Raw genomic sequence first — 17,257 nt, 5'->3', positions numbered from 1 at the left:
TACTTATTTCGTCTGAGTGCCACTGGTACCATGTAACCCAGTACGACCCGTCGCATGGTTGGTGACTAAACCGGTTCCCCCACCAGGCTTGCCTGGCGAGGAGGGTGGCTAGACACCCTGCAGGACGAAAGACAAGACCTGTCAAAGAGCGGGTGCACCCTCTTGTAGGGTCAACGGCCATGTAGCAAACACGTGCCGTGAAGCGCGGAAAGGGCTTACCCCAGAACTTACCCCAGCCGTCTTGGACCTCACCATGCCACTGGATCCGGGAGGGGATGTCGAGAGGGTGGGTCTGGAACTGTGCATCCCCCTACTCACTGAAAATCCATTCACACACACGCTGTTCCTTTCTGAGAAGTGGGGTATCCTCAAACTCCACTAACTGAGTGAAAGGAACCATTATCATCCTATGGGATGGATAGCCAGAGGGAGGGACTTATTTCAACCTAACTACTTAATAGATATACAGGTATATATACTTAATGTAATTCAGTTTTTTCCTCTATATTTATTTATCACGTATTACATTGTACTGCTGCGATAAAGTTAACAAATGTCACGTCATATGCTGGTGATATTAAACCTGATTCTGATTTGTTTTGTTTGCAATCAGTGGAGTTGTTATCTAGGTTCCTTCTTTATCACACTTAACTAATTGAATATGATTAAAAAAAATAAGTTAATTACTTGGTGCTCTCTCAGTCTTATCAATTATCCAGACAGCAAATTTTGGATGATGAGGGGCATTGATCATGTGGATAGGCAGAGGCTTTTTCCCAGGGCTGAAATGGCCAACATGCGAGGGCATAATTTTAAGGTGCTTGGAAATAGGTACTGAGGGGATGTAGGGGCAAGTTTTCACACAGAGAGTGGTGGGTGTGTGGAATGGGCTGCTGGTGGCAATGGTGGAAGTGGATACAATAGGGTTTTTAAGAGACTCTTAGATAGGTACATGGAGCTTAGAAAAATAGAGGGCTATGCACTAGGAAAATTCTAGGCATTCTCTAAAGTAGATTACATGGTCCACACAACATTGTGGGCTGAAGGGCCTGTAATGTGAGTAAATTTCTATGTTCAATGTGTATGTTCAAATTGTGAAAGTTAGCTCTAGTGGATCAACGCAGTTTTACTTTTATTAACCAATAGTTTGGATATAAACAATTTTTATTTCTCTTTACAACTGATCAGAAGATCTAATTTGCAACAGAAATCTGCATAATTCCACAATGTTAATGAAGGATTGTCCCTTAATTCAGGCCGTCCCTATGTAACGAATGGGTTCCGTTTTTATAGACGCCCTTAAGTTCATCTTGTGTATAAATTGGCAAATACACAAAAATCACTCAATGTACCTCCACAGCACTGTAAGGTGTGGCATCAAAAACACATAGGCCTGATAAGAAAGAACAACTATTAAGTGTGAAATGAGAAATGAAACTCGTTCTGCTATTCCTAGGATCGAAAGTCTTTGCAAGTATTGGACTTTTGAATTTAATAATATTACAAAACCTTGTTCATATGTAAAGGTGTCCATAAGGTGGGCATAATTAATCTGGGGTTGCCTGTAGATCTGTGGAAATGAATTTATTACTGATAACAGGTTTATTTTAGCCTGCAGATTCTGTGCTGTAGTTGTGGCTCAGCCAAAGTTTTATTAAGTTCTATCACAAGATTTTTGCTCTTACAAGTCTTTGCCCTGGCTAATGTAGGCAAATATCCTGTATGTTGTTTTCTCTGCCTTTTCTGCTTGTTTTGTAACCTTCATGGATCCTTGGACCTGAGCGCAGAGATCCCTCCATTTCGCAGTGTTTCCTACTAATGATTCTATGAAGCAGCCTTAGGTCCCACGCCACCAGCTATTACCCTTCAACCTCCTGAACCAGTGTGGATAACTTCACTCACCTCAGCCCTGGACTGATTCCACAATCTATAGACTCACTTCCAAAGACTTTCCAGCTCACACTGTCAACATTGAGAGACAGTCCATCCCGGAGGTTTGGAGAAGCTACGCAGATGATTGTAACATCAGAACGGCGAGCTGCTGGTCTCTGCTTTCGCTGTTGCAGAAACGATCTGTTTCTCTCCCTCGCTGGTGAGAGAGGGCCTGTCTGAGATAACAAAGAGCCGGGTTATGGACTGCAGTTTTGGTGGTCTCCAGGGGCTTTTGCTATTGCTTGCATGATGGGGTGGGGGGGGGGGGGGATGGTGTTCTGTGCTCGTGTTAGTGCAAGTGGGGGGAGGAGGAGGGTCAATACCCTCGTTGCTGCTTGTGCGTGGGAAAGGGAGGAGGGTCTTTGGGGTCCTGATGTTGCTGTCATTCATTCTTCGATTTTTTTTGTTTGTCTCTGTGAAGAGTAAGAATTTCAGGTTGTATACTGTACACATTCTCTGAGATTAAATTGAACAATTTGAACAATTTGAATATTTATTTATTAATTTTTTTGGGAATTGCTCAGTTTGTCTTCTTATCAACGTTGGTCATTTGACTGTCTTTGTTTGTGCGTAGTTCTCCATTGAACCGATTGTCTTTCTTTGTACCTACTGTGAATACCTGCAAGAAAATGAATCTCAGGTAACGTACACTTACTTTGATAATAAGTTTCTTTTAATCTTTTGAACTAGGATTAAGGTTTTTGTAGATCAGTTCCTGAAACTGATAGTTGTAGGAAAGTAAAGTAACTCTTTGGGACCCTGGCGGTATGGGATTTCAGGATTCTGTAACTCCTGCCTGACAGCAGCAGAGAGAAAAGTGCATGACCCAGATAGTGGGGATCCTTGTTGATAGATGCTGCTCCCTACTTGGTGGGGATCTGATCCCCTGCCCCTGAGCCCTGGATTGCATCCAACATCTTCTCCTAGCTCCACAAAAAGCTCCAACGTAAATACACATGATTAAGTGAGATTTAGCCAAATTCTTTGGGCAGAAATTAGGTGTGGATGGAATTGTACGTTGGGCGAGGCGTACAAAAGAAGGTTGATGTAAAACAAACTATCACAATCTGAATGAGGCAAGGTGCCAAATGAAAGTAGTTCACTCCTTACATCCTGCGCATTAAATTCACTGAGTGACGAATTGAACTCGGCGTAGTCATTAGAGTTCCTACACCAAATAGCCACATTGATCATTCCCATCTGTGTTGCTTTTCCTGTTTTATTTAGTGATCAGTGGGAAGAAATATGCATTTAGAGAATAGGTGAGTATTTAATTCACAGTAAAATATACATTGAGTGGCCACTTTATTAGGTACCTCCTGTACCTAATCAAGTGGTCACTGAGCATATGTTAAAAGTCTTCTCCAGCTGTAGCCCATCTATTTTACAGTTCAGTGTATTGTGTATTCAAAGATTCTCTTCTGTTGCAACATGTGGTTATTTGAGTTACTGTTGCCTAACTGTCAGCTTGACCCAGTCTGGCCATTCTCCTCTGACTGTTCTCATTAACAAGCTGATTTCACTGACACAACTGCCGCTCACTGGATGTTTTTTTCTTGTTCTTCACACTGTTCTCCATAAACTCTGGAGATTGTAGCGCATGAAAATCCCGGGAGGTCAGCAGTTTCTGAAATAATCAACAACCGCCTACCCATCAGGCACGAACAATTATATCATTGTCAAGGTCACATTTCCTTCCCATTCTGATCTTTGGTCTGAACAACGACTGAACCTCTTGACCATGTCTGCATGCTTTGATGATTTGAGTTGTTGCCACAAGATTGGCTGATTAGATATTTGTGCTAATGAGCAGGTGTACAGTGGCCACAAAGTGTAGGTACCAATTGAAGTTCAGACGTTTATAATTATTTGTAGCATTAAACATGAATATGGTTTAGCAGTTGGAAGTTGTTGACCAGAATGTTTGTGCTGGTATCGTTTACTTTCTTAAATTTCTATTGGAAAGTGAATTGTTAGCTCTAAGACTTTTTTGGGGTTATACTCTGATTCTGGAGAACAGATGTCTTGAAAACTCACTGTAAAGTATCTTGAAAGAATATCCTTTATAATCAAATGACTTTTATTATTTAGACTATTTCCGGCTGTTTCTGACCCATACAGCGCACATTTTCCCTAACAAACACTTTCGTAATAGATCACCGGCAAGTGGAAAGTAAGAAACTGCGCACGACACTGGCGTAATGTACATGTTGCGTGTTAATTGCATATTTTTGGAAACAGCTCATGTTTCACAGTGAAATAAGTAGCTGGAATATCATGGCCCATTTCCTGAAGTAAATATCCATTTACAATAAATCATCACAACTTTCTCAAGCAAGTGGTCATGACTCCAAGGCAGTGGTATTCAGGGTTCAGACTAGTTGTAACATTAATTCTTCCAAACCCAAATAAGCAAATCTAATCCCATGACAAAGTGGCTATATGCAACTCGTGACATTAAAAATAACTCTCAGAAGGGCAGAGATTAAAAGAACAGCAACTGTGAGTTGTGTAAAATATTAACCACTAAACATCTAGTTTTACATGAGTGGTGCTGGTAGTATTTAGCGAGACTTGTTTTAAATATGTAATGAGCCCATCTTTCTTTTCCATATGACCTATTAAAATAACTTAGTAAAATTGGCACTAAGTTAAACCAGTAAGCATTACTGAGAGAGTTATAATATGAGCGTACTATATGTAATTATAATGCTAATGAATTTAATGAACAAAGGCTTGATCCACTATAGTAAATCATTCCAGGAATAAATCTGTGACCTGGTTGATTGCATGTATTAAATGTCAGTAATTTTCCATACTTATGCTGCAGTATCACATAAAAGAATATTCTCCAGATGATTCTTCTGTTAAATGTACATATCACATTGTGATTATTTTGCCCCTTGATATTTTCCAATTTTTTTTCTCTTCTTTCTTAACTACTTCTACTCCATGACAAACTCTCAAGTCTGGTGCTAAGTGGAAAGAATTCACAGATTGCTAACCGTTCTGTGCCAGACTCGCTGTGCGATGTTTGTGTCTGACTGTGGCATGTTTTCGATTAACTGTCTGTGCTGGATGTGTGTCAGACTGCACATGCTGCCAGTGCACCACACTGCCTAGGCTAAGTGTATATTGGACTGCCTGTTCAGCTCTGTATCTGACTGTGTGTGGTATCGCACAGTGACTATCTGTGTCTGACATTTCCGTACTTGCTTATCTGACAGTCAGTGATGCATTCTTGCTATGAGATGGAAAATGACAAAGAGGAGAAAGAATTGAGTCAAGGGTGGAAGAAATAGATTTTGTGAAACATGGTTAGACTCAAAGCAACCTGGCCTTAAAGGTGTTGTGTCACCTGGCCACCCATTCTTGAACAGTTCCTGTGTTCTCTGCACCCCTACTTTTCCAGTTCTGACATCAGATTTAGACTGATATTTATTAATCATGTGTACATTGGAACATAAAGTGAAATGCCTCATTTGCGTTAACAACCAGCACACCCTGGTATGTGCTGGGAGAAGCCCACAAGCTTCGCCACACATTCCAGCGCCAAACTAGGATGCACACAATATTCAGCAGAGCAACACAACACAACACAGCAACAAGAAAACAAAACAAAACAAAAACGTGACAAAAACAGCAAAGCAAATCCGTTTTCCACCCTCACACAGGCTTCCAACCCTAGGACAGGCCACTTTTGGGCCCCACTCCTTGGCCCTGGTCTCTCTGATTTGCAAACATTGGGCTTCAAGCTTTGGACTTCAGCCAAGACTCACTGATCACAGGTTTCACCTTTGAGCCTAGATTCCAGGACTCACTGATCATGGATCTTACTTTTGGGCTTTGATTTCTGACTCACATGGACCTCTGACCCCGGTGACCTGAGCCCTTATGACTCCTTTGGGCCTGTTTATTAGGTCTTCAGGCTTCTACCTCTGGTCTGACAGTGCTCTGAACAGTTGCACTTCACCCTCCCAATTTTAACCCCAGGACTTGCTGATCTCGGCTTTGACCTTTGGGCCTTGACTTCTGGACTTTCACGGGTCTCCGACCCCATGGTGGTGGGGGAGGCGTGGAAAGGGGTGTCACTGACCCTCATGACTCTGTTCATACCCGGGACTTGCCACCCAGATGGACCTCCAAGCTGGGACCAGAACTCGTTGACCTGTGAATTGCTAGTCTCCTCAGCGCTTGCTGACCTAGCTTCCAGAGTCGCTGATGTTCAATTTTATAGCACACCAACTGGCCAAACTCTTCTTTAGCAACCCTGACCTCAAACTCCCCCTCATCCCTGTTCCTAAACCCTAACCTGACCCCTATCTCCCCATGCTGTCCTCAAAATCATCATGACGATCCTGACAAAACAACTCTGAGCCATAACGTCAATGGACAAAGCAGCCATCTTGAACTGAAGGTCATTAACCTGAGACATTAACCCTGCTACTCTCTCTGCAGATACTGCCTGACTTGTTGAGTGTTTTTTGCTCTTTACATTTTTATTTCAGATTTCCATACAAATTCTCTTTTTCAACTTTCAAGATTATACCCTACATCCTTCTATGATTCCGTTTGGTATAACTAAGTCATGATTGGATGCCAAAAGACTAACACCAACAGAATTCTACTGCCATCTTCTCCATTTGCTTGGTCAAGTGATCTTCAGTTCTCCTGTGGCCAGAAAATTCCTCCTCTTGTAAAATTTCATCAGCGTTCATAACTGACACTTTGCTGAGTGGAATTAGCTTCTTCTGCACAGCAATGTTAAGCTCACAGCTTGGGTTTAGCTGGATATCTGACTCGAAGTAAACTGGACAAGGAATAAAGGGTGAACATGTATTTCAAGTCTCGGTGGCATTATGTGCCAGTGAACGTGTTAATAATGTACAACTCGGCTGACGGAGGCTCGGTGAACACAATGCAAGTGATCAGGCTTGCACAAGTCCACACTGCAGACCACCATATAGAGGGCGCTAGAGTGCATGTCTCAGTGTACCATAATAGTGCTCTGACCGCTTCAAGACAAGGCCCGCCATTGCCAGAACATGCCTTCTGGGGGCAGAAAATGCCCACTTGAGGGAGGGGAACAGGGGTAGACCACGTAGTGTGAAAGAACATGGCATTACTCTGGAGTATATGTGTCAGGGTTGGATCTGCTGCTACCAATGGCCCATCATGTCCCATGGATGCCCAGTTTTGAATATTGAGATAACATGTAAACATTGAGAATGCTCTTAGTGTGAATACAGGATCCTGTGGCAGGATTGTTGAACTGTGGTTCCAATACTGGAACCTGGCTTTCCCACATTGATTTTGTGACTGATGTCTACCAATCATGATTATAATTTTACTGTGTAGACCCCAATCAGATCAGTATAGGCCAGTGATGTCAGGGGAAGTAAATCTCTGTTCTAGTCCTCTTTACCTCAGCAGCACAGCAGTGGAAGCTGCAAGCAGTTTCAAACTCCTGGAAGTGCACATCTCGCAGAAACCCTCATGCACCCAGAACACATTCTACACAATCAGGAAAGTTCGCCAACACCTCTTCTTTCTAAGGAAGCTGAAGGAAGCTGGACTATGCCCATCTACACTCACATCCTTCCACAGGCAAGCAGTAGAGAGCATCCTCACCTGGAAACTGCGCTGCAGCGGACAGGAAGACTTTGAAACGGGTTATCAAAACTGCCAATGCATCTCTGGTACCAGCCTGCCCACCATCAAGCACATATATACAGCAAGGGGCTCGAAAAGAGCCTGTGCAGTTATGAAGGATGTCACCCACCCTGCTCATGGACTGTTTGTCCCACTACGTGAGGGAAGAGGCTGTGTAACATCCATGCCAGGAACACCAAACTCAAAAGGAGTTACTTTCCCCGAGCAGTAGGGCTGATCAACACCTGCACCCACTAACCCACCCCTCCGCATCACTCACCACCACCACTTTATCATTTCCCGTCTGAGTCACCTCTGTACAGAGACTCCTGTGCCTGGTGTCACTTTATGGACATGCAATTGAACAGTTAATAAAAGCCATCTTATTTATTTATGTTTATCCTGATTTTTAATTATCGTGTTCTTTATCTTATTGTGTGCTTTGTGTTGCGTCAAATCCGGAGTAGCAATTATGTCATTCTCCTTTACACTTGCGTACTGGAAATGACATTAAACAATCTTGATTCTAGTCCGCTGTTCTTTGTATAGTAACCTATATCAATTGGAATTGGAATTGATCTGTTATAGTCGTGTCTGCTGAGAGGTACAGTGAGAGACTAGCTTACCTTTCATAATATCAGGTCATCGAAGCAGTACAAGGGAAAGCAATAAACAGAGTGAAGAATATAGCGTTACACTTTCAGATACATCGAAGTGCAGGGCCAGTAGACTAAAAGGTGCAAGGGCTGTGATGAGGAAGATTGTGAGATTAAGAATTCATTCTTAATGTGCAAGAGGTCCACTCGACAGTCGTATAAGAGTGGGTTGGAATCTGTTCCCGAGCCTGGTGTACATGTTTTCGAGTTTTAGTATTTTCTGCCAGATAGAAGGGGAGGAGGAGAGAGCGTGTCTGGAGTGAGAGAGGTCTTTGGTTATGCGGGCTGCTCCTCCAAGGCAGCAGGAAGTGTTGACAGAGTCCATGGAGGGGTGGGTGGTATTCTGTGATGGACTGGGTTGTGTGCTCAACTCTCTGCAATTTCTTGCACTCCTGGTAAGAGCTGTTGCCGTATCCAAGCTGAGAGGCATCTGAATCAGATTTTTTTCCTATGATGCATCAATAAAAATCGGAGAAGGTCAACAGGAGCATGTTGAATTTCCTTAGACTTCCTCTCCTGTGGTCCCTTTCCAAATGTTTCTTGAGCCTTACCTCTTAAAGAGTCCATGGGTACCTTTGTTTGCTTTGATCCTTATTACATTTCCTTCCAAGCGAATTAATATTGAATTCAGATACACCGGATGGTGAAAATAAGAAATAAATCAAGAAAAAATGCTGGAAAATCTTGGACTGGTGTGTTGAAGTGAGTGCTAAATGCCCTTCTGCTCCTGATCCTATAGGTTTCTTTACAATGGCTAGAACGGAAAGGGCCATGGTTTATCACCTTAATCAAGAAGTGACAGAATTTTACAGGATATCAAAATAAACTTTACTCATAATAAAAAATATTTACAGAAGTAAACCGTGCAATGCTTTTTCATTCTTTCATTCATAGTCAATGCTTTAAGTAGTATTCTATTACATTCCTATACACAAAAGCACTGTTGCCACACATCTGGCCGTCTTGGTTGGTTCACTACGATAATAATTGAAGGGCTTCTTCACTCAGCCTGTCCCCTCCCTCTCCAGTAACAGTAGAACCCTGTACTGTGGTCCTTCCCCACCAAGCCATCGTGGTGGCTGCACCAGGTGTCAATGCATTCCTCCAAATGTGCACCTGCAGCCTTTCATGTGCCAGTCGGCAACATTCCTCCACGGGCATCTCGACGTGCTGCCAGACTGAAGGGCAGGAGGTGACAGGTCCGATACCTCAGCTCTCCCCCAATCTTCTGCACTAAGGTAGAAACCTGTAAGAAACTGGCAGTGAAGTTAGAACTCACAACTTTTTAAAACTCGGGCCAGTCTCAAAGTCCCAACCATGGACCTGACCACAAATAGAATCATCTTGCAATTATTGCGTTCGTTAATGCAATCACCTCTGGTTTCTCCCACCAAAGGTCCAATTTAATGTCAGAGAAATGTGTACAATAATCATCCTGAAATGTTCTTTCTTCATAAACATCCACAAAAACAGAGAAGTGCCCCAAAGAATGGACAATAGTTAAACGTAAAAACCCCAAAGTACCCCCCCCCCCAGCTCCTCTCCCTCCTGAGCGTAAGCGGCAGCAAGCAACAATCCCCCCCTCCCCCACCGGCAAAAAAAAAAGCAATCATTGGCACCACCACCAAGCACTCAAGCGTGAGCAAAGCAATAGCAAGGATGTAGACTTGCAGTTGGCCCAAAGGCTTCGCATTTCACCCGGCATTCGACGTACCACAGATTCTCTCTCTCCCTGTTACGGGAGAAAGAGGTGTCTCCATCAGGGAGACATAGCAAACAGCTCACAGGTTTATGAAGTTGTAAGTCCATTACGTTGCCTTAATTGAGTTCTGTGCCTGAAGATCGCAAAGATCCTGGTTTTCAGGCCCACAGCAGTAGATTTTCTGACTCCCCTGACAACACAGGGGTCTCCTGCCATGACACTGACGATCCATCCGCCCACCTCCAGGGCCCTGAGATCTAAGGCTTCTGAATTCAAGCTGGACTCACAGGCCGAACCCTTGGCATGCCAAGCAACAGCCTGTCTCTGAAACCCTGAGAACGGGTCCCATTCCTGCAAAGAACCGGTCAACGTGTAACTCCAGGTCAGGGTCTTCAAAAGAACGCTGAAAGGGAAAAATAAAGATGTTAAAGGTAGAAATAGAACTGTTTCTGAAGATGCAAGCAAAGGAGTTCATGTTTAGCAAGAGCAACAGATACACAGGAATACTAATACGCATAGATTCTCTTCAAAGTCACGTATCATTCTAAATTTGAAATATATTCTATCATTGTCACTGGGTCTGAAGCCTGGGATTCCTTGTCCAACAGCACACCGGAGGTATCTTCACCAGAATAATTGAGAAGTGTTCAAGTGACCATCTCACTTTGATCTGAATCAAGAGCAATTAAGGATGGTCAATAAATCTTGGCGTTGATCGCAATGTCGAAGTCCCCTTAAAGAAGATGAGAAAATTGTATTTAGTTTTATTTGTTTGTTGAGAAAGGTTATCACCTGCACTTCTGTGGCATAAATATGTCAACAAAGGCTGTCGCAAATTTGCACAGATGTACCGTGGAGAGCAATCTAACTGGTTGTATCACCATCTGGGATGGAGAGGCCATTGCGCGGGGTTGGAAAAAGCTGCAGAAAGTTGTGAACTCAGTCAACTCCATCATGGGCACTCACCTCCCCAGCATTCAGGACATCTTCAACAGCTAACAATCATCATTAGGGAACTTCACCATCCTGGACATGCCCTCTTCTGATTGTTACCATCAAGGAGGAGGTACAGGAGCCTGAAAACACACACTCAACATTTTAGGCACAGCTTCTTCCCCTCTCCCATCATATTTCTGAATGAACAATAAATCCATCTACAATAACTCACTCTCCTTTCTGTTCTCTCTTTGCACGACTTATTTAATATAATTTTTGAAAAAATATTTTAATTGTAATTTATAATTATTTTTATTATCATGTATAGCATTGTAGTGCTACCACAAAACAACTAATTTCACGACATTTGCCAACAATATTAAATCTGATTCTGATTTTAAATATTACTTGCATATTTTCATCCCTTGCCTAAATATTATCCCGGTCTTGCGGCATGCCTCATTTTCTGAAGTGCTGCAGAGCAAGTTGATCATTGTGGAATAGTTCACTTCCATTTTCCCATTCCTTCACTTGACCTAACGATAAAAGGGCAGCACAGTAGCATAGTGGTTAGCACAATGGCTTGCAATACCAGCGACCCAGGTTCAATTCCCACAGCTGCCTGGAAGGAGTTTGTACATTCTCCTGGTGACGTGCCTGGTTTCCTCCAGGTGCTTTGGTTTCCTCCCACAGTCCAAAGCCATACTGGTTGATAAGTTAACCGGTCATTCTAAATTATCCTGTCATTGGGCTGGAGGATTGAATTGGTGTATTGCTGGGCGGCTTGGCTCGTAGGGTCAGAAGAGTCTATTCCACACTGTATCTCAATAAATAAATAAAAAGGAAAGTCATTGATTAACCACCTTAAGATGTTTGGGCCTAATCCATCGTCTTGAAGAACTGCAGTGATGCCTTGGGTTTGGGATGACTGAACTTCAATGGTTACAGCCATCTTCAAATGGAGTATTCTTGATGAAATTCAACTTGAATAAAGGTGAGCAGGTAAGAAGTGAGGAAGCACTGCTTCATAACATTGTGAACAACAATTTCCATCGGTTTGCTGATGACTGTGACTGGAGTGCTCATTAAGTGAATAGGATTGGTCCGCCTTTTTGGTGAACCAAGTATGTGTGGACAATATTCCAGGTTGCTGAGTGGATGACAATGTTGTCACTTTCTTGGAACAGCTTGAGGAAGGGATTGCCTCTTCCTTGAGTGTAAGCGTTCACTGCTTTGATCTAATTTGATGGCGTGTCTGTAGGTGCACATCCGCAGGGAAAGGGAAACCTGAGTGTGTTTCTGTTAATGTGACCGGGAACTTTGAAGATATCTTGGAAATCTTCTACCCCACCCACCCCCCTGCCCCTTTTCTCTTTTTCCATTCCACAGGCTGGCTATCCCCTTAACCCTTCTCTTCACCTCAACTGCCCCTCCTCTTTCCCTTTCTCCACAGTCCATTCTCCTCTCATATCAGATTCCTTCCTCTTTAGCCCTTTAGCTTTTCCAGCTATCACCTCCCAGCTTCCCACTTCATTCCCCACTCACCCGCCCACCCACCTTCCCCTTCACCTGGCTTCACCTATCACCTGTCAGCTCGTACTCCTCTCCTCCCCACCTTCTCATTCTGGCTTCTTCCCACTTCCTTTCCAGTCCTGATGAAGGGTCACAGCCCGAAATTTCGAATCCTTATTCCTCTCCATTGACGCTGCCTGACCTGCTGAGCTCCTCCCACATTTTATGTGGGTTAGTTGAGAAACCTTTGTGTTTCCTTAGAGATTCAGTTGATTGCTTAACTTTGGTATTGGGGCCACTTTATTTCACAAACTTTATGCTGTCATGCGCTATGTCCTACAGAGGGCATTAATGCACAATTTTTGTTTCAGTTTATGTCATCAATCTTCAAATTGTGGTCGCAGCAGTTTTTCTTGTGCCAAATATTCCTGCTGCTAATTATCATTTCTGCAAGTCTCGTTTTACAAGTTGGAAAGGTGGTGGGTTTCCAGTAATTGATCGGTGACTATGCTCTGCAAGCACTCTATCTGTATCTTTTCTGCTTTCCTTGAGGGAGATACCTAATCGATTGAATAGCCCATTGTTTTGTGGTTTGTATCCAATGACGGCTGGTGACCGTGGATCCTTTTTACTCCTTACAACGCGTGACGAAATTCTATCCTTGTCGTTTTACCCACTGCATTCTGACTTTGATCATCTTCCCAGAGTGCTTCTTACTGGTGTCAGAAGTTTCTTGGGCTGACGCCCTGCGATGATTTCCTCACCTACTCAGCTTTGTTCAAGTTGGGTTTCATCAGCTCTCAGTATATCCTTGGTCCAGACAGACATACTTTATTGATCCCGAGGGAAATTGGGTTTCGTTACAGTCGCACCAACCAAGAATAGTGCAGAAATATAGCAATATAAAACCATAAATAATTAAATAATAATAAGTTAATCATGCCAAGTGGAAATAAGTCCAGGACCAGCCTATTGGCTCAGGGTGTCTGACACTCTGAGGGAGGAGTTGTAAAGTTTGATGGCCACAGGCAGGAATGACTTCCTATGACGCTCAGTGTTACATCTCGGTGGAATGAGTCTCTGACTGAATGTACTCCTGTGCCTAACCAGTACATTATGGAGTGGATGGGAGTCATTGTCCAAGATGGCATGCAACTTGGACAGCATCCTCTTTTCAGACACCACCGCCAGAGAGTCCAGTTCTACCCCCACAACATCACTGGCCTTACGAATGAGTGTGTTGATTCTGTTGGTGTCTGCTACCCTCAGCCATGCTGCCCCAGCACACAGCAGCAAACATGATAGCACTGGCCACCACAGTCATCAGTTGGGGAATACTTTCATGTCAGTACATAACCCAACAAGTGTAACAGCCAAGGACTCCGGTTCAAGTTAGTCACTGATGTGCTCGGAAAGTCATTGCCGTCCCTTCCACAAACACTATGAAAATTCACAACCAAACCTTTGAAATGGTTGGCTTTACATTTTCAGCCATTTTTAATCTGGTGACATTTTTCTTGCTGTTGGGATCTTGAAATTATCTGGTTCAAGCTCACCTTTTAACAAAAGGGAAGTACAGCCTCTGGCTAACTTTCTACTCCGGATGGTTGTACAAATTTAAGATAAAATAAGATAAGATAAAATTTTATCTTGAAGGAAATTATTGTTGCAAGTTTGCTCAGTCAGAAATATATACTTTAAAATGCAAAGTGTAAGCGTTGAGGTACAAAAAAATACGAAACGTGCATTATAAAGTAACTGTGCAAAATACAGATATGCAATGAAACCATATACCTATATACTTAAGGAGGAGGAGTTGTAGAGTCTTGTAGCCACAGGGAGAAAGGATCCCCTGTGACGTTCTGTGGTGCACCTCGGTGGAATCAGTCTGTTACTAAAGGTGCTCCTCTGTTTGTCCAGTGTGACATTGAGCGGGTGAAAGGGATCATCCATAATGCTCCCTAGTTTCTGCAGCACCCTCCTCTCGGACACAACCACCAGAACAGAACCAGCCTGGCTGACGAGCTTATCAGTCTTTTTGGCGTCACATTTGCAATTTTTCAAACTACAGGGTGAGCTTGTTCCACAATAAGTTCCATCCAGTCGTTCGGGCTGGTCGTTCTGCTTTCCCAGTCATGTACACTATGGGTAAACATATCTGCCAAGGGAGATCTGTTAATCCTTTCTGGAATGAGATCCGCAGTGATATCAATCCAGAGTTATGATTTGCAGGATAGAAGCTGCTTATTGCGTGCCCAGTGTAGGCAGAAGAAGGAGGGAGAGTGGAGAGGGAGTCAAAGGAAGATGAGGGGGTGGAGACGGAGGAGATTCGGAAAGACGGCAGAGGGAAACAAGATTGAGGCAAAGAGCCGAGGAACCACGAGGATAAGGATGAAGATGATGCATAATGAGGAGATACAAAGGAGGTGGACACTAAAAACGCCAGTGTGAAACATCATTTGTAAACCTGTGGAACGCAGGAGTTTCCTCCGGTGTCTTCCTGCAGTCCAAAGGTGTATTCGGTAGGTTGATTGATCATTGTAAATCGTCCTGCGATTAGACTAGGGTTAATCGGGTTTGTTAGGTGGTTACTGGGCTGGCATGGCTTGAAGGCCGGAAGGGCCTACTCTGCACTTTATCGTTAAATAAATAAGTAAACCAACTAACTATTTTAGTTTAATTCAGCTTTGCTCATATGATATATTATTTCCAATGATTTATTTCACTCCAAAAATAAATATACAGCATATTTGAAATTTTATTGTCAACGATAGTTAGCTTGCATTTGATTTATTTTCCAGCATTGTCCCTCTAATCTGGAAACTGCGTTTCATAAAAGAACTCGCCCAACAAATGTTTGCCTTATTTAATTAAAGTACACTGGGTAATTCACCCGTGTTGTGCGAGTATAGACCATTTGATGGCCTCAGATGCTTTCTCATGATGAACTTTCTAAGCAACCTTTTGCTCTGACTTTTTTCCCCTCCAGTGTTTGGGAGCTATGGCAACATGCAGGTTTATGACGGTCCCTTTGAGGTACCTCATTAACACTTCAAATCATCCTACCTAGTCCCATGACTGCTGACTAATGTTCAGCCAAAAAATGTTGCGTTGAAATAAATATTATAGATTGGAAAAACAAAATTCTTGGGTAATGTCAGTGAAGCTCAAAATATTATAAACAGCAAGCTAAATATCTCTTTAAATATTCAATGTGTTTTTTTAAATTTGGGTAACTCTCCTGATGTAACTTTGGAAGGTTTATTACTTTAAAGGGTGTAGATAATTGCAGCTTATTATCGTCATTCCTGTTCTGTCCCCCATGTGGAACAGACACCAGTGATTCAAAAGCAGAAATTGCTGGAAACCTTCAGTAGGTCAGGCAGCATTTCTGGAAAGTTGAATTAGAAGGTTAATAAATTATCGGCACATTAAGAGGCACAAGAGACGGCAGCTGCTGGAATCTGGAGCAAAAGAAAACCAAGTGCTGGGGGAACTCAGCAGGTCAAGCGGCAAGGAGTGAAAGAAATTGTCGACGTATCGGGTCAGCAATATATTGTAAACTGTGTGGCTGTGGGTTGCGCTCAGCAGACCACTCAACACAAATAGAATAAGAAAAAAAAACTACGTCAGCATGACAAGCAGAAAGTGTCTGGGAGCTTTCTTCAGAAATGAAAAAGATACAAGTACAAGTCGGTTTTAAGTAGGCATTAAATTTGAGGAAGCGCAGATAGAACAAAAGGATTATGTCTGAGAAAATCCAAATAGCTTAATGAGAGTACATACTATCCCATTCAGTTTCCTTGTCTGTAAATGATGAGGCTGTGGTTATTTCTGCTGTCATCATGTTGGGTCAGATTTCTAATATTCTAACCGTGTTGTTCTAGTCCACCGTACATGCCCCACCATTTACAATGCATTACACAGTCAAAGAAGCTTAATGTGCTGGTAACTCTCCCATTGTTATTATTAATCAACTGATGTATATTTTGTAATGACTGCTATCAATGAAGGGCAAGGAACAGGTAGGTTTGCTTCAAGGTGACATGTCTCAGGAGGAAAATAGGATCTGACTGCACAAACTGATCCCAGATCCCTGCAGATCCTAGGATATCCACAACTTTCTCAAGTGGCTGTACTAGTTCATCAGTCAACTGGCTTTCTTCGTGGTATCTGGGTATCAGGACTCACTACTGTGTTTGGAATCTTTCTCTCAGTTTCTAATCCAAAGCTGTAGAAGGAAGGATCAACTGTAGTAGAAGTGAGGGGGTCCTACTCTGATAAGTTCAGATGTTTCCAGTGGTGTCACAGGCCATTTTTCTTGCCTTGTGTTAACCTGTTGTTATGCCCTCGGCCCCCTCCTTTGTGAGAATCGCAAGAGCCCTAGTCGAGGGGGGGTCAACTGACCCAAGAGAGAAAGAGACGTGCTGAATAGACACAGGAAAATGGGAGAGAGAGAGAGAGAGAGACGTGCGGAAGACCACGTTCTCCCAAGAAGCAGAATAAAGGAGACATTGACTATTGTCTCATGGAGACCACGTGAAAAGCCCTCGGGCAAAGTGGGCTGGTTGAGAGAGAGATCGCATTACCTGCAACCTGATTGACACCTGCGATCCCGTGAAGAAGTATAAAGGAGGGTCTGAGGGGGGGAACCCTCAGACGCACCAAGGAGACACCAAGGAAGCACGATACCGATTCCCGTGGGAGCAGGAAGCCATTTTGAAGGAAGCCACGTGCGTTAGATTCCAAATGTTGAATCTGTGGCTAGAACCAACGAAAGACTGCTTTTAACTAACAACGGGGAAGCCTGCTTCCCTGATTCCAAGGATTTGCTCTGCAAAGACCACGGGCAAGTGTTTATCCTTTC

The 17,257-nt window shown here is 43.1% G+C and overlaps 1 protein-coding gene across 4 annotated transcripts in view; it reads left to right on the top strand.

Moving 5' to 3' along the window:
* The window catches only part of LOC140714723 (inward rectifier potassium channel 16-like), a 181,937-nt gene that overhangs the window by 3,905 nt on the left and 160,775 nt on the right, over window positions 1–17,257 (top strand). The window contains exon 2 of one of the 4 annotated variants that reach the window (XM_073026229.1): window positions 2,507–2,572. The exons of the other annotated variants lie outside the window; for them this stretch is intronic. The gene's annotated coding sequence lies outside the window, so the exon portion shown is untranslated. The remainder of the gene's footprint in view (window positions 1–2,506; window positions 2,573–17,257) is intronic. 4 annotated transcript variants of the gene reach the window in all.

The sequence above is a fragment of the Hemitrygon akajei genome, chromosome 22 (genome assembly GCF_048418815.1).
Source record: "Hemitrygon akajei chromosome 22, sHemAka1.3, whole genome shotgun sequence".
NCBI lineage: Eukaryota > Metazoa > Chordata > Chondrichthyes > Myliobatiformes > Dasyatidae > Hemitrygon > Hemitrygon akajei.
The sequence above is the reverse complement of the archived record's forward strand: the minus strand, read 5'-3'. Positions and strand labels throughout refer to the sequence as shown.